The 16,961-nt window shown below is 27.8% G+C and overlaps 1 long non-coding RNA gene across 1 annotated transcript; it reads left to right on the forward strand.

Annotated features, from left to right (window-relative positions):
* The first annotated feature begins 10,567 nt into the window (after positions 1-10,567).
* Positions 10,568-16,284, forward strand: LOC136090655 (uncharacterized). The gene is made up of 2 exons (XR_010643604.1): positions 10,568-10,816; positions 14,620-16,284. It is a non-coding gene; the product is annotated as an uncharacterized LOC136090655 (long non-coding RNA).
* Positions 16,285-16,961: the final 677 nt, after the last annotated feature.

The following is a 16,961-nucleotide window of genomic DNA, read 5'->3' on the forward strand; positions in this document are numbered from 1 at the left end:
GCTGTGATCGACAACAAAGGATACGCCACGAAATATTGATAGCGAAATACAGCTTGGTCAACAATTTGTCGAGTTGCACTTGTTTTGTCCAGAAGGAAATCAATTTTTTTTAATACTTTTGATTAATTTAATAATTTTCGTTTACAAATAATGAACTTTGTGATGAATAAAACTTGAAGAACTTTGTCTCTAAACGGTTGCATAGTTATTTCTCTTTGAAAAATTTGAAAAATTGAAAAAATGCAGCAGTTGTTTAAAAAGAAACTAAATTTGCATTATTTGGTTGGACTTATTTTGTCCGATACTGTATAAAAACTTGCATATGAAAGTAAATTACAATAAATTAATATGCTACAAAATGTAAATTAAATTATAAAACAAAATAATGTTTTTCAAGTAGTAATTCTTTTATTTTAAAATAATAACCAATTTTTATTAAAAATAAACATATGAAATGAAATTTAAATTACATTAGCTTACATTTTATATAATTTGTAAAGTAACTTAAAAGTGATCTTTATAAAAAAAGTAAGTAAATTTACTTAAATTATACTATTACTTTGGAAGTATTTCGTACAATAGTAATGCAAACAAGTAAAGTGTAGAAGTCAGACTAAGCTGAAACACGGCAGTGAGAAGGCGCATTTATCCATTGGAGACTCAGAAAGGGTAAACTATTTAAAAGGCATAATTGGCATGACTGTAGTTCTTTTTACAGATTTTATGCGTAAAAGTTTTTATTTTTTAAAAAGCTAGGGAGGGAAAGTTTAAAGCAATCCTGAATTATGGGGGCTACAATCCCATGTCCTGCATTTTTAGAAGCTCCAAAATGGCTTAGAGGATGCTTTATTTTTGTAAGGTTTATTCGTCACTTTAACAAGAAAAAAGGGCACATGCTCAAAAGTATCCCCAGACCCTGGGATACTTTTATAGGCGTGAAAAATTTAGAACTATTTTTGTAAATACTTTTACATGCGTGTAGTATCGGTGACATAACTACCGCCAGGCTAACGTAAGCAACATTTACTGTTCCTCATGCAACTAGGCCCAGGGCCACATAATTTAGAGCATCAAGATGTATGTAAAGAGTTTTTTTTTATTGCATTTTTAGTAAAGGTATTGTTACAGAGAAACGGAAATTTGGTATGCCTACTGGCAAACAATATTTTGCTGTACCACTGTGTAATATACTTATAACACACACTGTAACTAAGCAATGATTTGTACGTAGATTAAGAAATAAACTTGTGGTGATTGGATCCTGGAAAAGAATTACCCTAAAAGATTTACTGACCTACCCCGAAAGTGACGGCGTCATATCAGTAACTTTTATTTTTTATTTTCTTATACAAAATTTAATCTGGCAAGTTTAATAATTCAAAGTTCATAGGTTATGATTGTACAAAGTTTACAACCCAAACCAAAAGAGGTGGTTTTTTCAACATTTTCCTAAACATTCTAATGTGATATAAATAAGAACATACTTAAATTTTGCACTTAAGTATGTTTTATTTCCATAAAGTATGTTTATTATTCGAAGTCATTAGTTTTTCATGATTATATTAATACTAAAACTCAAAGTTAACGCAAGTAAACATAATTATATCATTGGTTACCATAGTCATTAAATGAGTTTAATATGGTTTTTAACAACGCATTAAAAGACTTCATTGGCACTTAAATATAATACTATTAGTTAAAGATACTGTTTATTAAACAATTCTAAGCGGTTTGGTGATATAAGGAATCACCGCATTTTTAAATTATGATGCATCGTTGAAAACGCGCTAATTTAAGGACGTTGATTTAAGCGTTGATTTAGAAACAAAAAATTGACGCTAAAATATCAACATTGATTCAATGTCTATAAATTAACGTTGAACTGACTTTGATTTACAAACGTTGATTTAAGCGTTGATTTGGAAACATGAAAGCGTTGTTGAAATATCAACATTGATTCAGCATTAAAAAAACAACGTTGAACTTATGTTACGTTTTTTAAACGTTTTCGAAAGATTACACTTTTAGAAAATTTACTAAAACGTATTTTTTAAAACGTTGTACTAGTTGGAGTAAGAGGGTAGTTTATTTTTCATTTTCTTACCTACTTTGGTTTTCGTATAACCTAACGTCACCTTCTATTTGACAGGTATCATCTTTTTGATTTTCGTTATCACCTTCTGTTATTAACTTCTAGAACTTCTTTTTCGTGCTAATAGATTTTCCGTTTACCTCCATTTTAACGATGAGTTGCATACTTCAAGCAGAAAGCTAATTGTGTACGAATTACTTTGTCTGTTGCTTTTGCATAATAGCGCTTAATTGGTTTTAGAAAATAAATGCAAAAATATTCAAATTTAGTCAAGCAAGTAAAATTCTATAGAGAGGAGGAATGAAATTTTTTAATTTATATTATTTCATATGAATATTTGAAATTTTTATGTTAACTAATTTAATTTATTTTCTGATTTGTTCAAGAAAAGTTTAACACCTAATTTTTGTTAATTTAACTAAATTCATTTAATTTCAACAAGCAGCCATTAAAGAGAAATAAACACTTAAAATTAAACTTTTACGCTTAAAATAAAAATAATATCCTACCAATTACACTTTTGCAAATATTTTTCCTTAGATAGGTAATTTTACATTTCCTTTTCCTTTTGAACCAACCAAATTGAGCTTTGATTGAAGCCTGTTATCATCAGCCTTAAGTATGTCATATATATATATACATACATACATACATACATATATATATATATATATATATATATATATATATATATATATATATATATATATATATATATATATATATATATATATATATATTCAACAAAGAAAAATCATTAGACGCATCCGCAGGCACTAAATCTTTCGAAATATTTTTTGAACAATTTTTTCATAAGATGCTTCTTTACCTATTTATTAAAGAGTAAAGACTCTAATTAAAGGCTGATGCCAGAACATCGGCCTGTACTAATCGGCATCTGCCAAAAGTAAGCGTCGATGCACCCTTAATATATAATCAATATACTTATTACTAAACAGTTTGTGGTTACATTTTAAAGTTGTTTTCAAATAGTAATATTACTAATATTAAGTAAACACCTAATGTAAATGATTTAAATATTAATTATTATAATGATAAAAATAATATTTACAAATAAAAAAGAAAAAAAATATTAAAATCACAACATAAAAATAAAGGAAAAACATTACTAATAATAATAATGATAGTAATAACACTAATGGAAATAATAATGATAAGAATATTATTAAGTTACATGTTTTTCCAAATAAAAATAGCCATACATATAATGTAGGACAGGTACAGTTATAAGGTACTGATAAAACGTAACATCTCACAATGACAGTAAACAATTATTTAGGTAGACGCAAGAAAAAAAGAAAAATAATAAAATTAAAAATGTTAAAAATAAGAAAAGAATATTTACCATTGAAGTAATGCTATCAAAAATCAAAACAATATTTTGAAAAAATATATTTATATATTTATCAAAAAATTTAACTATATTTTTGATTTTTTTTTTAAAAAAAAATGAAAATAAAAAATATTGTTAAAAAAAGAGTCTTTAAAAAATATATAAAATTTTATATTGTAACGTGCATACACAAACATACATATACACGTATACAGTTATATATAGATATGCGTACACAGTTTACAAACATATATATACTTTTGTTTACAGAATACACATGCACCTATATTCATTCACATAGAAGTGTATACAATTACATATAGATATACACTTTCGAAAAAATGAACAACTTTAAAAATGTATGACCAACTTTAAACAAACTAAAAGGAAAAAAAATAAGACTGGGCAATAAAAATTGAACAAAAAAACATGATATATAACCCATACAAAATAATGTCTTATAAACAGAATACACAAAATAAAATAAAAATAAACAAGAATGTCTGGAAAAATAAAACAACAAACAGTACAAACAGCGCACAAAAATACATACTTAAACTAATAACCTAAAAAAACATAGGACGATGAAAACAGTATATAAAACACGACAATATAAACAATGTGTGAAAACTATTTTTTTTTGAATTAACTAAATAAATTTCATTTTTTTTTAGCTGTAAAGTTCGCTTTAAAAGCTTAATTAAATATTTTTATTAGTGTATAATTTTTTATTATTGTTTTCTATTTTAAAACTTCTTTTTTTAACTTTAAACTTATGTATTTTGTTTTTAACCTTTTTGTCTCTTCAGTTAGTTTATTTATTTGAATTGTTTATATCAAGCCTTCCAAGAAAGCGCACGCGGTAGCAAACCTTATACATCCACGCCTAAAGTAATTGTTTTAGACAACTTGACCACGTTTTTAAATAGCGTTTTAAGAACTTGCGGCAAAACAAAGCTATAAGAAACTAGAGAATAAAACAGCAATATTCAAAGAAAAGAACCAATACGAAATACTACGAAATAATACAAAATAATACAAAATAATACGAAATAATACGAAATAATACGAAATAATACGAAATAATACGAAATGATACGAAATAATACGAAATAATACGAAATAATACGAAATAATACGAAATAATACGAAATAATACGAAATAATACGAAATAATACGAAATAATACGATATAATACGAAATAATACGAAAAAATACAAAATAATACGAAATAATACGAAATAATACGAAATAGAAAATCTAAACAAAACAAGCTAAAAAAAATTTAATAATAGTAAAAAAAAATTTTTTTAGGGCGTTTTGTTTTTTTCCACTATTTATATTGATACAAGTCGAGCAGAAAAGTACATAAGTATATTACAAAAATATAAATATTTTTTGATATCAATTTCTTTGGAGACTTTTTTCAGTAAGTATATAGAGAAAATACTTTATTAATTACGCTAGAAACACAGGTAAATTTATTCAAATGTTTTGTTAAACTTAGCTGTTTTTGTCAATGCGCAGGAAAGCCAGAAAACTAAATGCTATTTATTTGTAAAAAAAAAAAAAAAAACTTATTTTTTTTAACAAGGTTTTTATGTAAAAAAATTAAGCGATGCTGAATAATTTTGTGGAGTAACGCAATGTTAATTAACTGAACTTTCTGAAGGAAATTTTTAGCAGCCTCTTTAAAAGATTTTTTAAAGATATTAAGTACATTTTTTTAAACAGAGCAATCGTTATCTTCAAAATCTCTAGTAAATCGTATTAACTTTAGAAATTGAGCAATATAAACGATACAATTACCGGCATGCATCAAATGCTCTAAATACATTTATTAAAGAAACTATGTTATTCTTTTACTTAACTTATTCCGTCATTAACAAAAATTATTAATCAAATAATATTTTTTACAAATAATTAAAAATTTATTTTCTTATTTTCCTATTATATAAGTATTGAGAAAAAAAACGTCAAAATTTGACGTTTTCTTTTCTCAATATTATTTTTTCTATATTTAATATAGCAAAAATATGTTAACGTAAAAAAAATTTAAAAAAATAAACAAAATTTCTTATAGTTCTAGCGTACACAGTAATTTAGTTTCTTAATTATATGGACTGAAAAAAATCGTCAAATAACTGTATATTAAAACTTTCAAGTGTTGTTACATCGTCATAAAAGATGATGTTTTTTTCAACAACAACTAAAAAATTTATAAAAATATTTTATACAAAAAATTTTTGTATTATTAAATTTTCTAGTTTACAAAATTAAACTTGATATTTTGTTACTAATTAGTAGTTAAGTTTAGCTTTTTGTCGCGAATAGGGTTTCTGTCAGCTGTTTAACAGTAACAGTAAAACAGCTGTTTTTTCGCCAAAAACTAAGAACAGCAAACAGCTGTTTTTTTGTAACTGTTTTTTACTGTTTTTTTTTTTAATTTTGATACGTTGCCGCGATTACATTTTACTTTTCTAAAGTTAAAGTGATTTGAAAAAAAAAATTTCCATACAAGTAACTACTTTTTTTAAAAAAAATCGCGGGGCTTTTCCCTTCGCTTTGAAGAAAGTGATTTTGTCACAATTTAAGTTAAAATAATAACTTATTATAACAAATAATTATTTAACAAAAAGTAAGCTATATTACGAATTAAGTTTAAATATCTTGCACTATTTAATAGGGTTTCTGAAAAACAGTGGTTTTCAAAAAACAGCTGTTTGCTGTTCCTAATTTTTCAAAATACAGCTGTTAACAGCTGTTTTACTGTTTTTTTAAAAAATACAAAGAAAATAGTAAATTTATGTACTTTTTATTTAAATACTATATTGTATGACTTTTCTTACATGATTTGTTATAAAAATATTTAAGCAACACAAGTGCATTTAGTGATTTGTCCGATAATTGTGATCGAATTTTTGTACAGTAATTTGCGCATACTGAAAAAACACGCTCAACGTCAGTCGATGTTGGTTTAATTGAAAGTAATGCATTGTAAAGCATTTGTAGATGCTCTGTTCGTTTGCCTGTATTTTTGAAAAGGACAAATTCACTTTTTAACCATTTGAATTTATCTTGCCCCAATATTTTTGATGACTTTTCTTTTTGAAGAAGCATGTTAAGTTCATCTTGAAGCGATAAACTTTCTTGCTCGGCATCGTTAGACTCTGTGACTGTCATTTCATCATCATTTTCCTCGTTATTGATTCCAAAGAGGCGAGATGCAAGTTTTCCAGCAAAAATCAAAGTGTTTTTTGACGGTGTCGTGGAAGGATCGTTCAAGCTTCGCAAGAGATTCATTATATCGCTTGTCCAGCGCTCATCAATTCGGCGTTTTAAGTTCTCGTACAATGTTTTACTTATTTCGTTGTTCATCATTGAAAGCTTTTTTAACATAAATTCGATGATTGTATCAGCAGTCTCTAATGTTGCGTCTTCTCGACTTAAATTCTCCACTGCAAGTTTCACAGGATCTAAAGCTCTGAGCAAATTTTTAAGCGCACCAAAATCCAAGGAATCGATTAGATGAAGTGAGTTAAAGTCAAATAATGTTGCTCAAATAGAATTTTCTGTTTGTATAAGTGACTCAAGTATTGTTAGAATTGAGTTCCATCTAGTTTTAACGTCGAGATGAAGTTCTTTCTCATGCCCTAACTCATTTTTGACGTGAATTTGAAACGCATGGTTTTTGACAGATGATTTTTTTATAAATTTAACAAGTTCTCGTGATTTCTTAAGAAGGTCCTTGTAATCAGTTTCGACATCATAAAAATTTTCCTCGAGAAATTGAAGTTCACCATTCTCGTCAAATTCATCTGTTTCTGATACATCATCGATATCAATGTATTCCAAATCATCGACTAGATTATTTTTCTTATAGAGTGTATCGCAAACGGCAAGATGAATTCCGTGATTTAGACAAAATTGCGCCTCTATCTCAGCATGAGGAATAAATTTTTTGTTTACAGAGGCACCATCCAAAGTAGCAGCAACAATATCGGTTTTCATTGATAAACCAAAACTTAAAAAATGCTTTTTCATAATTTCTATCATATCCATAGCTGACCATGAGCCTAATATGCGAACAAGTCCTGTCTTAAAAGTCAGCTTATTAACATTATTGTGAAGATTCACTCCGAAGTATTGCCGTCCTCGTATGCTTGTCCACTCGTCAACCGAATAGCTAAACTTTGCATTCTTCTGCAGCAATTCTTTGATATTGCCGATCATTTTTTGTTTCTTATCATCATAATCATTGAATTAATTTCATGACGTCGCTCTCGTTTCTTGGCAACTTAAAATCGTCTCGTGATATGGATAAACGGATATATTTGCTGTTTGTGATGGCATATATTGAAATATTGTCAGTGGCCAAATCACTTACTATCTCCTTAAGTGTCATTTTTTTTAAAAATATCAGGGATCATCATTGTTCTCTTTTCAGTTACAGCTTGTTGACTGGATTCAGCTGCATCAGGTGGTTTATCAAACGTAATACCATGTGAAATCAAGTGCCTCTTTAATGTGGTCGTTGAATTACCAGAACACTTAATAACTTTGTCGCAACGTTTGCATTGACCTTCGAGATCTTTTGTTTTTGCATTCTTGCGTTTAATTGCAAAATCCCAAACAAAAGACATAGCTGAAATCTAAATAAGTATTAAATAGTGCAAGATATTTAAACTTAATTCGTAATATAGCTTACTTTTTGTTAAATAATTATTTGTTATAATAAGTTATTATTTTAACTTAAATTGTGACAAAATCACTTTCTTCAAAGCGAAGGGAAAAGCCCCGCGATTTTTTTTAAAAAAAGTAGTTACTTGTATGGAAATTTTTTTTTTCAAATCACTTTAACTTTAGAAAAGTAAAATGTAATCGCGGTAACATATCAAAATTAAAAAAAAAACAGTAAAAAACAGTTACAAAAAAATAGCTGTTTGCTGTTCTTAGTTTTTGGCGAAAAAACAGCTGTTTTACTGTTACTGTAAAACAGCTGACAGAAACCCTAATGATGAACAACGAAATAAGTAAAACATTGTACGAGAACTTAAAACGCCGAATTGATGAGCGCTGGACAAGCGATATAATGAATCTCTTGCGAAGCTTGAACGATCCTTCCACGACACCGTCAAAAAACACTTTGATTTTTGCTGGAAAACTTGCATCTCGCCTCTTTGGAATCAATAACGAGGAAAATGATGATGAAATGACAGTCACAGAGTCTAACGATGCCGAGCAAGAAAGTTTATCGCTTCAAGATGAACTTAACATGCTTCTTCAAAAAGAAAAGTCATCAAAAATATTGGGGCAAGATAAATTCAAATGGTTAAAAAGTGAATTTGTCCTTTTCAAAAATACAGGCAAACGAACAGAGCATCTACAAATGCTTTACAATGCATTACTTTCAATTAAACCAACATCGACTGACGTTGAGCGTGTTTTTTCAGTATGCGCAAATTACTGTACAAAAATTCGATCACAATTATCGGACAAATCACTAAATGCACTTGTGTTGCTTAAATATTTTTATAACAAATCATGTAAGAAAAGTCATACAATATAGTATTTAAATAAAAAGTACATAAATTTACTATTTTCTTTGTATTTTTTAAAAAAACAGTAAAACAGCTATTAACAGCTGTTTTTTGAAAAATTAGGAACAGCAAACAGCTGTTTTTTGAAAACCACTGTTTTTCAGAAACCCTAGTCTCGAATGATTGAAACGCTTTCTAATTTAAAATAATACTCTAAACGTGGACGATCAACGCGTGCAACCGCATGCGCTTCCCGGGAAGGCTTGTAAAATATACATTTTTGTTGTATTTTGTAAATACAACAGTTCTTATGGCTCCATTTTATGTAAGAACCATATGAATGTTAAAAATTGATTTCAAAATCTTACAACACTAGTCCAACAACTAGTTTCAAATAAGCGCAAAAATGGAAATAATTGTGCTTTCCAAACAAAAATTAGCGTCATTTCTTTCCACAACCATCTCGTCTCTTGGCTTAATCCATTTTGATTTCTTTATTCCCACTTCTTCTTTTGGACCATTCTGAGGTCTAATGTGTAGTTTAACCTGGTTATGTTTTAAAACAATAACTTCACTACTTCTTTGCATAATTTTTATAGTCATTAGCTTACAAATTTAACCGAATAATTTCGTTATTTCGAATGAAAATATTTTAAAGTTATGCGTCAATGATTAACTACAATTAAATAACTAAATAGTTATTAACTACTTAAGTAAACCCTTCTTTTAAAGAAAATGAAATACTACATATATAATAATATATAAAACTTAACATTATTAGGTCTTATCCGACACACATTTTTATTTTTAAATGCCGATATACTTAAATTGTTAAATATTTTGCTAGTACACCCTTATCTAGAATATGCGTCTTCTATCTTCGTCTTATATTGGGAATCCCTTTTTTAAAATGTCATTAACTTTATTGAAGGAATACAACTTAGAGCAACAAGACTAATTCCAGGATATTTAGAGCTTCTATATGAGGAAAGATTAAATAGACTAACCTTATTTATAAGAAGAGAAAGAAGCAATTTTATTAACTTTTTTAAATGTCTTAGTAATTCTTATCAGCAAAATACAGTATCTTCCCTAAAAAACTTTTGTCGACCAACTGGACCAGCTGGAAGTGTTCGTGACTATATCTAAAATCATAGATATACCTCTGAGATCTGTAGACACTCGAGTGGAAGGAACTTTTTTTACAATCGTGTTACTCCAATTCAGAACAATTTGACGTTTTAAGTCGAACTGAATAAGTCAGTGTTAAACTTTAAAAAAAAAGTCTTGATGAACATTATTAGGCAAATTAAAACTGCAAATTGTAATTTTTAAATTTGCTGCTAAAGTGGATAACCACTCAGTGAGCATTTGCTCACCGCAGCAATTAAATAAACAAACAAATTATTGTATCATGCTCTAATGATTTAATGATACATCCAGAGACACTCTTTATTATTCTAAATTTAAAGCAATAAAAATGTAAAAAGTGTTTTGATTTATTACGGCTTTTTGTTAGTATATAACCGGTTTATCTGGAATTTTGTAGAATTCAAAAGTTTTTGTTACGGTTATATCATATTGTTAGCACGAGGTTGTTAAGAAAGTATTAACCCGAGCTAAGATTCTTCTCAATTATTGTCGTAAAAAATAGTTACTAAAACCAATTATTACATGGCGCTCGATGCAAATGAAGAAACTTGAGTGAAGAATATTGCGAAGAAATACATTTATTATTTATTGAATTCAGAAAAAGAATCAATTCGACTTACAAAAGTTTTATTTATATTTGATTTGGTGTAGGATTCGAATAGTTTCAGCAAGTGTTGGTAAGAAAAACATTGTTGCTTTGTTGATTGATTAGTAGTAGTCGATATGTTATTGTTGTTGATACATATTTCATTGTGACCATTGTGAATAAGAGTGAGCGAGAAATTTGTATGAAGAAAATTAGTTATGGCTGCAATATTATGTAGTAAGGTAGGTAGAAAAAAGGCATTAAGAAGTATCTTTCAAAAAAATGTTGTAGAAATTAGTCAAGCTTTAGAAGACCATGAAACTTCACAGTCCAAGCTTATAGCTTTGAAAAATAGGTGACTCTAATACCAATTTAAATAACATTGATGAAGAAATAGTTAATAGACTTGATCCAAATGAGGTTGAGGAGGATGTTTTAGCGAGTGTTGAAATAACTGCTCCATTTCACAATATACTTTCTGAATTGAATCTAAGGTTAGAATCTGTAAAATTAGGTTTTGAAAATAATTCTGAACATAGCTCTAAAAATAAAATTAACTGTAGATTGCCAAAAATTGAACTCCCAGTTTTTAAGGGTAACTTTTTAGAATAGCAAACATTCTAGGATCAGTTTAATGTTGCCATACATAGCAATGATGATCTAAATGATATTGATTGCTTCAATTATTTAAAAAAATATTTTGGAGGTCAAGCATTGACTATTATCTGTGGCTTAACCTTATTGTCTGAAAATTATAGAGAAGTAGTTTCTTTATTGACCAAACGATATGGTAACCCACAAGTTCTAATCTCTGCACACATGGATTTATTGTTAAAAAAATTTAAAGTGATAAAATAGTGATAATGATGATGGGTTAAGGAAACTTTATAATGATATAGAGGCAAGTATTCGAAATTTGAAATCATTAAAAAATAAAACTAACGCCTATGGAAGTCTTTTGATTCCTATTTTAAAGGATAAATTACCAGACGATTTAGTTCTGTTAATTTCAAGGAAATTTAGTGGGGAGGCTTGGACTATAGATTTATTACTAAAATATTTTCAAGAGGAATTAAATGCAAAAGAGTGTTGTTTAACTAATGATAAAAATATTGATTACAGAAAAGTAAATAGTCAGACTTTCACAACTGCAAGATTATAGTCACAGAATATTAATCATAACTTTAAAAATAATAAAAACACAATTTATGCAAATTCATTTAAAAAAGATAATCAAATAAAAGAAAAATTTATTTATCCTTATGTATATTTTTCAGAAAATCATAGTCCTTGGGAATGCAAAAATATAACAAACTTTTCAACTAAAAGAGAAATTTTAAAAAAGGTAGATGTTTTAATTCTCTTAGAACGAAACATATACTCAAGAATTTTCAGGCAAATTATATTTGTAGTAAGTGCAAAGGAAAGCATCACAATTCTATTTGTGAACAAGAAAACAGTTTTGTTGGGCATGCAACACAACATATCTCAACTATTTTATTGCAAACAGCCAGAGCAAACATAAGTGCAGTCTCTGAAAATAAATCCTTAAAGGCAAGAATCCTGTTTGATAGTAGTAGCCAAAGGTCTTATATAAGCGGGAATATTCAAAAAAGATTAAACTTAAAGATTATTAAAAAAGAAAAAAATTATAATTAAATCATTTAGGAGGGATAATAAACAAACCTTACAATTGTTAAATGTCGTTCAGCTTAAGGTACATAAATATAATACACAAACATAAATGTTCAGATCATTGTGTTTATATGGAAGCATTATGTGTGCCCATTATTTGTAGTCCTCTTCAAATGCAGAATGTGTTATTATCTGGTAGTCAATTTAAAAAAAAAGCTAAACTTTCATTAGCTGATCATGATGACGGGTCTCTAAATTTTCATGTGGATATTTTAGTGGGTATAGATTTTAATGATAGTCTTCTGTCTGGAAGAATCATTAGAAGTACAAGGAGTAGTTTAGTAGCTAGTGATACGGTTATAGGGTGGGTATTAAGTGGTCCTATCCCACAGAAAAATAATACTCAAAAGGCCACAGAGTCATATTTTATGATTCATTCTGAAAAAGATAAGCTTAGGCAAGACCTAAATAGATTTTGGTCTGTTAAGATCACAGAATCTCCTAAGGGTTTTTTGATGCATCAGTTCAAAAGGAATATCACACATAATTAAGAACCATTAATAATCAAGTTACCTTTCAAAACTGAACATGACCTTCTTCCTGATAACTACAATTTTTTGTAAAAAACGTCTATCTAATTTAAGAAATAGGTTAAACGATAAAAAAAACTGGTCGCTGATTATAATCAAATTTTCATAGAATATGAAAATAATAATATAATAGAAAAAGTTAGTGAGTATTATAAATTTAAAGAACCAGGGTGTGTACATTATTTGCCGAACAGGCCTATCATTCGAAGAGATAAAGATACCACTAAAATTAGAGCTGTTTTCAATCCATCATGTTCTACGACATGACCGTCTTTGAATAATTGCTTGTATTCAGGTCCAAATTTATTATCTAAAATATTTGACATTTTACTAAAATTTAGGTTCAATGCGATATAAAATAATAAAGTATATAAAAAATGATAAAATATTTATTGAAAGGTTAATAGATGATCTCTATGTAGATGGCATAGCCTCTGGCTATGAAACAGTTTTAGACGGAAAAATGTTTTATAAAAATCCAAAAAAATATTTTTAGATGGAGGGTTTGAATTAAGAAAGTGGGTAACAAATGATAAGGAATTACAAAATTATTTTAATAAAAAGGAAACTATTTAAAATGAAAACCCAGAATGCAATCTAATAGTTGATGAATTAAAAAATTTTGAAAGTGAAATTATGAAAAATAAATATAATAACAATAATTTGATAAATATTTTAGGAATCGATTGGGACATATTGATAAGATGAATTTGTTTTTGAAATCAAAATTTTGTTAAAAAAGCTAAAGCAATCAAACCTACTAAAAGAAATATTTTAAAAATGGCTGCATCTTTCTTTGACCCCTAAGGTTTTATAACACCGATAACTTTAAGAGTAAAAACTATATTTCAAATGATTTGTAAAGATTTGAGTGAATGGGATGAAATAGTAGCAGGAAGAATAGAAACAGCATGGACAGAATTTTTAAAAGTCCTTGAGTTGTTAAGTTCAGTTAGAATTCCAAGATTTGTGTTTGAGAGAGTTAATGAAGATAGTAAGAGTGTTCAATTGCATTGATTTTGTGACAGCTCTAAGTATATTTATTGTGCTGTTATTTATCTAGTTATAGAAACATGTTTTGAAATGAATAGAAAGTTTTTAGTTTCAAAGGCACGTGTTTTGCCCTTAAAAGAAATAAGTATACCTAAACTAGAGCTATTAGGTTGTGTGTTACTGAGCAGACTTATAGAGGAAGTGTTAAGAGTTTTGAGTGGAAGAGTGAAATTTGACAATGTAATTTATTAGTGCGACTCAGAGGTAGCATTGAATTGGATTAAAGGAAAAGAGAAAACGTGGAAACCATGAGTAGAGAATTGAGTAAATGCCATTAGAAAAATTGATAAAAGACAAAAATGGAATCACATTAGGGAAGAATTGAACCCAACTCATTTTCCTACTCACATAAATAATTTTGTTGATTTAGGATGTTGGTTAATAGGACCAGAATTTTTGTTAAATATAAATGAAAAGATTAAAGAATTTACAGTTGATAACGAGTTAAATGTTGATATTATGTCTGAATGTAAATAAGGGGGAAATTTAGTTGTTTGTAATATTGTTTTAGAATCATCGCCAGGTTTGACTAGTGTTATTGATGCAGGTAGATTTTGTTCATTTGAAAAAATAATTATAACTACTGCATATGTTTTTCGATTTATTAAAAATTTAGTAAAAACAATGAAAAAGCTATCATTAAACAAACAAGTAATCTTGACTATAGACGAGTACAAATATGCACTCAATGAATGGATTAAAGACGAACAAAGAATTTTACAAAACGACATAAGATTTGATAGGTTAGGAAGGTCACTTAAGTTATTTGATGATGAAGATAAACTACTACGACTACGAGGAACATTTGAAAATGCTAACTCGAACTTTACAGTAAAGCATCCCTTAATATTACGAGGCAAGGAAAGTTGTTTCACGATATTACTCATTCGTAACTGTCATGAAAAAATTTTGCATCATGGAATCGAATTAACGCTGAATAAAGTATGTTCCCAATTTTGAAAAATAAAAGAACGATCAACAAAAAAAAGTATTATTAGACAATGTGTAACATGCATGAAATTCCCAGGTAGAAACATTGTTACCACCTAGCAGCCCAGACTTACCTGATTTTTGAGTTAATAATTTTTATTCGTTTCAATCCACTGGTTTGGATTACGCAGGACCTTTATTGTTGTCTGTAAAGTCTATGATTTGCTACTGACTTGCGCGTCTAGTCAAGCAATCCGTCTCGAACTCACACCTGACTTGAAAATTCCAACCTTCATTAGAGCTTTTAAGCGTTTTGCAGCACGAAGAGGTTATCCTAAACTTATTATTTCTGATACTTTTAAAACCTTTAAATCTAAAGAAGTTAAAATATTTATGACAAAGAACGATGTGAAACAGAAGTTTATTCTACCAGCTTTCCCCTTGTGGTGTGGTTTTACGAGCGTTTAGTTAGATCTGTTAAAATTACATTGCAGAAAACAATTGGAAAGACTCTTCTATCTTACGAAAATTTAGAAACAATACTATGCGAAATTGAATCTGTGATAAACAGTCGTCCTTTATTTTACATAAGCGAGGATGATACTCAAGAAGCTTTAAAACCATACCATTTAATGTTTGATCAAAGTATTCATAATAAATTGAATGAAATTTACATACTACCTGAAGATGTTTCAAAAAAAAAAAATTTTTTAAAATAGCAATATTTAATTTTTGGAAGAGATTGACAACTTCGTATCTTAATGAACTTAAACAACACCATTTATATGTTAAAGATAAATCTTCATATTCCGAACAACTAGTAGCAAATGATGTAATTTTTAAACAAGATGATACCAAGATTCCAAAAAGTCAATGGCGTATGTGAAAAGTTTTGAAACTTATTTGAGGAACTAATGGCAAAGTACAAGGCGCACATCTATAAACTTTACCAAAGAAGGAATTCGAACAACCTTTTTTCGACCTATTCAAAAAAAAACACTTTTCGAAATTAGCAACAACAAGCAAAACAAAATGATCAAAAAATAAATAAAGTAATGGAAGATGAACTAGGTGTGATTCATACCGATGAAACGTGCAGGTAAATTAGAAAGCGGTCGACCAGACAGGCAGCGAGCGCAGGTGAAAATTTGCGGCGTCTAAGAGATTTATATTTTTAGTTGACCAAAAAAACAAGACCAAGGGGTGCATGTAAAAAGTGTTATGATTTATTTCAACTTTTTGTTATTATATTACCGGTCTCTCTGGAATTCTTGTTTTTTAGAATTCAAAAGTTTTTGTTACGGTTATATCATATTGTTAACACGACGTTGTTAAGAAAGTATCAACCCGAGCTATGATTCTTCTCAATTACTGTCGTAAAAAATTATTACTAAAACCAATTAAATTCTAAAATAAAACGCTCACATGTATAAATATATATATATATATATATATATATATATATATATACATATATATACATATATATATATATATGTATATATGTGTATATATATATATATATACATATATATATATATGTATGTGTATATATGTATATATATATATATATATATATATATATATATATATATATATATATATATATATATATATATATATATATATATATATATATATATATATATATACATATATATATATATGTGTGTGTGTGTGTGTCTTTGTGTGTATGTGTGTGTGTTTAAGTAAAAACCCTTATCTAACTTTTTCTTCTTTGACAACTTGTTTCAGCATCAGCATTATTAACAGAAAGCTTTCTGATGAACCTACTGATAGTGAAACAAGTTGTCAAAAAAAAAATTAGATTAGTTTTTTTTATTTTACACACACACACAGATATATATATATATATATATATATATATATATAAATATATATATATATATATATATATATATATATATATATATATACTTTACTATATCATATTTATGTAACAAACTGTCACAATGTTTATGTGACACTAATTATATATTAATTTTCAAAAAAAAAAAAAAAAAAAAA

Source organism: Hydra vulgaris, chromosome 14 (genome assembly GCF_038396675.1).
Source record: "Hydra vulgaris chromosome 14, alternate assembly HydraT2T_AEP".
Lineage (NCBI taxonomy): Eukaryota > Metazoa > Cnidaria > Hydrozoa > Anthoathecata > Hydridae > Hydra > Hydra vulgaris.